This window comes from Papio anubis, chromosome 10 (genome assembly GCF_008728515.1).
Source record: "Papio anubis isolate 15944 chromosome 10, Panubis1.0, whole genome shotgun sequence".
NCBI classification, from domain to species: Eukaryota; Metazoa; Chordata; class Mammalia; order Primates; family Cercopithecidae; genus Papio; species Papio anubis.
Window position 1 is genome coordinate 57,156,747 of NC_044985.1, and position 7,890 is coordinate 57,164,636.

Here is a 7,890-nt window from a genome sequence, read left to right on the forward strand (position 1 = left end):
GGCCTCTCTGTGCCCTTTTACCAACTCTGCCCTAGAGAGGTGGGATGGCTTATTTGATTGGTCAATTTGAGAAGAAGCTGGCCTTGCTTGGTTCCTTCTTTCCTTTTGGGCATATTGCTCTGCTCCCTCTTTGATGTAAGCCCCTCTGGCAGGACCCCTCCATACTGCTTCCCAGGGCTGAGAGCACAGGACTGCCAGATCTGGGGTTTAATGTTAATGTCTATTTTCCTGAAGGCCTAATACTCAATGTCTTCCAACTTGGCCTCCATCAATTATAAAGATAGCACTTCCATCCCCATTATTGTTCTTTTGTTTTATTTCTCAAATTGTTCAGAGCTGGGCTGAAAAGAGGGTGAATATTGAGGGGACCCCTTTATAGACTGATCGTGGTTTCTGGGTTCAAAGTCTAGTCCCTTTTCTTGCTAGAATGATGACTTTGAGCAAGTAACTTAACTTCTCTGGGGCTCACTTTCCTCCTCTATAAAATGGGAATAATAATAGGGCTTATCAGGTTATTTTGAAGATTAAATAAAAAGTACTGATATACTGTAAAACAGTCAATACATTTAGCTATTATGTATTCATTTATTCATCCACTGATCAAATTATATTTTAGGTGGATTTTTCTGCATGCTATGGATAATAAGACAGAGAGGGTGGCTACATTTGTATCATTTAGAGTTTAGTAGGGAGAGAGGCAGTGAACAAGTAAATAACCACATACACAAGAAAATTTCAGAGAGTGATAGATGTTATGGAGTAAAATGCTGGGGGATTGGGTGGGGTGTGGAAAAGGAGTGCTCTAGCTGGGGTGGTCAGGGAAGGTCTTTCTGTGATTCTCATGCTGTAGCTGTGAGTGAGGGCCTCAGAGGAGAATGGATGGTTAGTAGTGAAAAGCACAACTACCCCTGCAAAGGCAATCTGCAAAGCCTGTAACAGAACATTCTTTTGCTTTCCTCATGAAATTAAATGCTGTCAGTTATCTCAAAACAGCTGTGGGTGGTTTTGTGCAAAAATTTTTGGGTTAGTCTCTGGGTTCCTCAGATGGTTTCCTTTTGCCTAAGACTGATTTTAGGGGTGTGGGGATTAGCTCCTTATCAAGATTAACAAGACATCAAGGACTATCATATAGCCAGAAAAGGAAGTGCAGAGGGTTTAGTGAGCCTTTCAGAGCTCTTCCAAGGACCACAAATAGTAACCTAGTAGCACGGGTCGGAGCCTTGGGAGAGTGGCCTCATACTCATACAGGTCAGCACAGAGGTTAACAAAGACTTGAAGCTAAAATCTCCACAAGAGGAAGCCGGAAAGGAACACCTTGCTCACCAACCTGTCCACCTCCCCACTCAATGGAGGGTAACTCCTGGCTGGCTGAGGTTTAATGTGTCCTGCTGGGTGTTTACAGTAGAAATTTCTTGCTCGGCATATGAGCATATGGGTCTGCTTACTTAGACTCTGGCCACTGGGTTTGTTGGGGATACATACCAGTTCCTTGATATGATAGTGCCCCCTACTCTACCTATTATGTTGTTTCGCCAATTTACAAAGCACACTGGCAGATTCTTCTTTAAAGAACATATTAGCAGCATGTGGATAAATGAAAATCTAAATGACCAATACAAATTCTTTAACAAAAGGGCTGATAAAGGATATCTACCTCCAAAATATCCAGGTAATATCCAAATAAGAAAAATGACAAGTAACTTAAGAATATGTACTAGAAAGGGCACAGATCTGGGTATTAGCACCTTAGTTCTAGCTCTGCCACCTGTTAGTGGAGCAAGTAAATTGGGAAGAAAAAAGATTTATTGGGTGCCTACTATATGACAGATTTTGTGCTAGTAACTTTATATATAAAATATTGCATTTAATCTTGATAACACCTTATAAAATAAGTATTAATCCTCCCATTTTATAGATGAGGAAACTGAGGCATGGTGAAATTAAGTGTTCACACAATGAGGAATGGGAGGCCAAGTTTGAAGCTTAGGGCTGTCACATCCACAAGTGGGCTCTTCTTAGGATACTATGTTTTCATTAGACTCAATACTGCCTGTGGTTACTTTTACATTTTCCCATTGGGCCATAATGTACACTCTGTAATGCTTTCTTCTAGTTCTAAAGTTTACTCATGGCTGGCTGAGGTTTTAGTTGAACCTAGAACTACTAGCTCTAAAAATACTCAGAGTATTTTTAAAGTGTTTATAATCTGTTGGTTTAAAACATATTCACAAGTTCTTTGACAATCTCTTAAAAGATAGAGCCTTATTTACCTCCCCTTGAATGCAGCTGGGCTTAGCAACTTGCTTCTAATGAATGGAACAAGGTAGAACTGGCGGCATGTGACCTTTAAAACTAGGTCATACAAGGCAATACTGTAGATTCTTCCTTGCTTTTTCTTAGATTTCTTGCTCTGGGAAAGCAGGCCATGCTGTAAGGACACTCAAGCTGCCTAATGAGAGGTGCCCTTGGTGGGGAACCCAGGCCTCTTGTCAACAGCTATGTAAAGGAACCCCAATTAAGCCCTCACATGAGACTGCATCCTCGGCCAGTGTCTTAACCATGACCTCATGAATTTCTGACCCACAGAAAATGTGAGCTAATAAGTAATTGTTTTCTTAATCCACTAAGTTTAGGGTATTTTGTTACACAGCAACAAATAACTAATACAATAATAAAGGGGCCAGGTATAAAGTCAAACATAGCCTTTAAAAAGTGTTATATACTCATTGAAGATATATTAAGGAAATCTGAATGGATTAGTCAAAAAATACAAGAAAAATGAGAAGGAGAAGTTTATAAGGTCATCTTATACTTTTAACAGCACCAGTCCCTTAAGTCTAAAGTTGTGGCCCAACAATATTCATGCCTTTTTTGCTGAAAGGCATCAGTATGGTAAGAGAAGATTTGGTATAAGTACTTGGGTGAATTCTATCTATTTGTGATTGTCTTTAGTGCTCTGCTCATAAAATACAAATCTCTGGATAAGATGGGAGGAGAGAAAACGCGATAGTGTTGACTTTCTACCCCACTGTATTCATAAAATCTAGCTAGATTGTGTCTACAATATAGAATATCAGTGTTGGGAGCAACCTCAAGAATCATTTAATATTTTCATTTAAGAGATTTAGGAATGGGAGCACTAAAGCGTAGTGGTTGCCCATAGTCACAGGGCAGGTGGGTGTTCTTCCTGAGACTCCAGGTGACTGAATTCCAGAGCCGTGCTTGTGCTTCTACTGGAGGCTGCTTAGGGTCCGTTTGCTGAAGTGACTTCTGTAGGTATATTTATCTGAGCAGAGGTGACAATGTGGCTCCCAGTGCTTCTACAGATTCTCCATACTTCTCTTCTCACACACCTTGCCATGTGTCTTGGGTAGTAGGATTTGCATTTTGTTGGGAAGCCTCTCCTTTGATCATAGGGAAGCCTGGAAGATCACTGATGGAAGCTAAAACCAACTCAGATGGGCGTTGATGAAAGCAATTCAAATGTTGGAGAAACATAGCATTGCTCAACAAAATGCTCCAGAGTCACTGATTTTAATGATTATCTCCTTAGAGCTAGTGGCCTTCTTACTACTGGAGGACTGACTAGTGACATTCCTAAGAAAGACATTTCTAGAGAAATTCTGAAACTGACTCAAAGAAACACAAGACTTCATTTTCATGGACTTAAAAATAATTTTAACATCAATCATTTAATGAAAAAGAAGTAGTGTCAACAGGAAGTAGCACAAAATACAGTGTTGCAGTGGAAGATTGGTGCATGCTGCTGGGAAGAGGAAGCTGAGGAGGCTGTGGATGTGGGGAACAAGTACTCTGTAAGGACAGGGAGACAGTGGTCAGAGGGGCAGAGAACCAACAGAGCCACCCATCCAAGCAGCCCAAATACAGGCTCTTTTGAACTGGCGTCGTGCCCCAAACACTAAACGGGCTGAGATGATGAGCTCCAGCTGCTTCTCCCAATGGTGTCTGTCCAACATGGTGATTCTGGGACATGGACATTTGCATGCTTACATGTGTGGAGGGCACCCCAAGGCTTATCACCACCCCCAGACCTCCCTGAGGTTTTCTTTACAGGCTAGCATCCCTAGCAGTGCATCTGGAGCGCTTTCCTAGTTACTGCCCTGGCCTGGAGGCCTGGTTTCCTCCAATAAATTTCACCATCTTATTGCCAACCCAAGGGTATCAGTGCCTGTTGGCCCCATTATATGATACTGTCTCCAGGACTTAATTCGCTAGTGTGGCTAAAAAGTAAAAACAAACAACCCCTCCCCCCGCAAACAAAACAAAACAAAACAAAACAAATTTAAAAAATCTGCTTAGCCACATCCTACTCCCCTGATCGGTGGCTTTCTCCCTGTTCTCCTAATGAATGTCTTTAGGGTCTTCCTTTTCTCCTCTGGCAGACACTCTTCCATTCATCCAATTCCTTCTCCATTAAAAGGGATTTAGCAGTGGTCTCTGAAAACATGTCTAGCAGGATGTCCACTTTCAGCTGCAAGAGACTGTTCTCTTCCTCCAGTTGCTGGTTCTGCCTGTGAAGGCACTGGGCCTCCCTCCGGTCCACACCTCCACTAATCCCTGTCTCTGCTATCCACTGGTCATTTTCAAACTTCAGGCTTTGTGTTCGTTTTTGTTTTATGAACCTTTTCCAGGTTCATAGTGGGAATTCCATAGTCCAGGCCCAGCTCCATCTCCTGGGTTGACTGATCCAAAGAATCAGGTTGGAGAGAGAAGCAGAATTCCAAGGAGGCATCTTCTTGGGACTAAACATATTCCCAAAGAGGGGCATCTTTGGCTTGATGATGGAAAAGCCAGTGCTCCCTTCTCCTGACATGTCCCAGAAGCCAGGGATACCTCAAGACTTCCTGCAAGGACCCTGTCCACATCCCCATCACCCACTGTGACCATAGTCTGCCAGCCTTCCTCATTGATTATTCTAATTATTAATTGGGAATAAGTAAAGTGAAGACAAAAGGTCTCCAGAAATGCTGGAGACAGTGTTGTTGACTCTTCTTTTACTCTCACACCCACTTTTGGTCTCTCAGCAACTCTTACTAGCTCTAACTGAAGATTATGTTTATGTATGTGTGTGTGTGTATGTATATATATACAAAAAATAGTGATAAGAGCTATTATATATGTAAGAACTAATACATATATATCCAAAATTCTGGCACTTTTCGCTACACCTTACCCCACTGCCACCTTCTTGGTCAAAGCCACATTTCTTACCTGGATTGCTGTAGAATACATTATAGCAATACTGCAATTACTAGATTACTTTCTGTAACAGATTATTTTCAACTGACCGCCCACTTGCACTTTTGCTGTCTGTAATCTATTCTCAACACCACAGTAGAATGATCGTGTTGAAAGGAAGCCATTTCTCTGTTCAAAACTTTTCAAAGGCTCCCCACCTCACTCAAAGTGAAAGCCCAAGTCCCTTCCGTGACCCACCAGGCTCTGTCTGTCCTGGCCACTGGGCTGTCCCACACCCCTGTCATTCATGACCATTCTGAGCTAATCTCCTGCCTCTCCCACCCTTTAACTGCTCCAGCCATACGTGTCTTCTACTGGTGCTTGAATGAGCAGGCATATTCCCATCTTAAAGCCTGAGACCCCCATAGCTGCCCTGGCTCAAATGTCAACCCCTTCAATCCAACACTTTCTATCCTGACTCCTTGCTTTACTTTTTCTCCTTAGCTCTTATCACCATGAAACACGCTATATATCTAACTTATTTTTCTTGTTTGTTGCTCTTCTTGTGGTTCAAGGGAGAGAAGACAATAGTGTAGATTGAACAGATTGCAGTGGAGATGACAAGAAGAGTCTGGATTCAGGATAAATTTTGAAGGTCATGCTGACAGGACTTGTTGTGGGGTTGAATGTGGAGTTGAGAGAAAGAAATCCAAGGAGATGACTCTGGTTTTGACCTGAGAAATTGGGTGTATGGTGGTACTAAGATAGGAAAATAATTTAGGATGATTTTTTTTGATAGGGAAGATCAATAGCTCAATTTCAACCATGTTAATTTAAGTCACCTATTAAATGTACAGAGATGTAATAAAGATGTGTTTATACATGCAAATCTAAACCTCAGGAAAGAGGTCTGGACTAGTAAAATGAACTTGGGTATCATCAACATTTGGATGATATTTGAAGACATGGGGGTTTTTGTAATCACTAAAGAAAAAAGTGTAGCCAGAGAAGAGACTTACAAAAAAATTGCTGGAGGAGCTAGTGCTTAAAGATTTAGTTTAGGAAGGAATAGATGACACAGAAAAGAAGAAACTGTTTCAGGAGCCCAGCTCATGAGAAGGACAGCAAACTGGGAAACAGGGCACAAGTTTACCAGAGCATGTGACTACAGATATAAATAAGTTTGTGGAATGAAGGTGGGAAGTTGAAATGGTTTTCACATGATTGCATCTATATTTCTGCATGAAATATACGACAAGGTCTTCGGCTGAAATTGGGTGGGAGGAGATGTTGGAGATTTGAGGATTGAGGAGAAAGTGTGTAATAGTCATCTTGGGAGTAGGTTAATGAATTTACTAGGGAAGTTTAGTTGTCAGATAGTGTTGAGTGCTCACTGAAGATTTTTGGTCATAAATTTGAAATGGGTCCTGATAGCCTTGGTTGTGTGATTTTTCTCCAGCAACATTTGGCTGCTTGGGTATGGGGGTACGGTAAGCGATTAGTTGAGTTGAAGAAGAGTTGGAGTGGGGAGAGGGAGAAATGGAGAGTTGCTATTTAATGGGTGTAGCTGTCATTATGCAAGGTGATCAAGATTGAGAGATCTGCTGTACAACATTGTGCCTGTGGTTAGCATTATTACATTGTATACTTAAAATTTGTTAATAGGGTAGATTTCATGTTAAGTGTTCTTACCACAATAAAAAAATATAAAAAGACATGTTCCATATAATATCAAATAACATTAGATTTGGTTGCAGAGCTCAGAGAAAATTTCTAACTCTGGATATGCATATTAAAAAATAAAAGTAAAAAGCTAAAGAGTAAAAAAAAGAAATAAACCTTCAAATAAAGGTTCAGAAAAATAAAGTTCTGGAAAGAAGATTTGGATAAATGAACTTTATAAATTAGGAAATAGAATAAAATGCACAACAGACAACTGAGTGCCATGGCTCACACCTGTAATCACAGCACTTTGGAAGGCAGAGGTAGGCGGATTGCCTGAGCTCAGGAGTTTGAGACCAGCCTGGGCAACACCATGAAACCCCATCTCTACTAACTACAAAAAAAATTAGCCAGGCGTGGCAGAGTGCACCTGTACCCCAGCTACACGGGAGGCTGATGCAGGAGAATTGCTTGAATCCGGGACGTGGAGGTTGCAGTGAGCTGAGATCACTCCACTGCACTCCAGCCTGGTCTGGATATTTGAGCAAAGGTTGGAAGGAAGGGACTGGAATTGACATACAGATGTCTTAGGAAGAGCAGTCCAGGCAGAATGACAACAGATGCAAGGTAGGCCTGTGGCTAAAGCGAGGTACCCTGGGTATCTCGGAGGGCTCATACTCTGCAAGGGAAGAGTAGTAGGAGAGGAGGTCAGAGACATGATGGGGGGAAGGGATCAGATTGCATGTAACATGTGCCAGCTTGAGGAGGGCTTTGCAGGCCATTGCAAAGATTTGGCTTTTACCTTGTGTAAGATGGGAAGCCACTGGAGGGTTTGGAACAGAGATGAGACATACACTTAGAAGGACCACTATGCCTGCTGTGTTGAGAGGAGACAGAAGAGGGACAAGACCAAGGGAGGGAGGCCAGCTAGGAAGCTCTTACAATAATCCGGGTGAAAGCAGATAGTAACCTACACCTGGCTAGTAGCGCTGGCGATGGAGAAGAGAATCTGGCCAGAGTTTGGATGCG

General features: G+C 42.0%; 1 pseudogene; it reads right to left on the minus strand.

Moving 5' to 3' along the window:
- Positions 1-869: 869 nt before the first annotated feature.
- On the minus strand, positions 870-6,885 carry LOC110740896 (annotated as a pseudogene).
- Between the last annotated feature and the right edge of the window lie 1,005 nt (positions 6,886-7,890).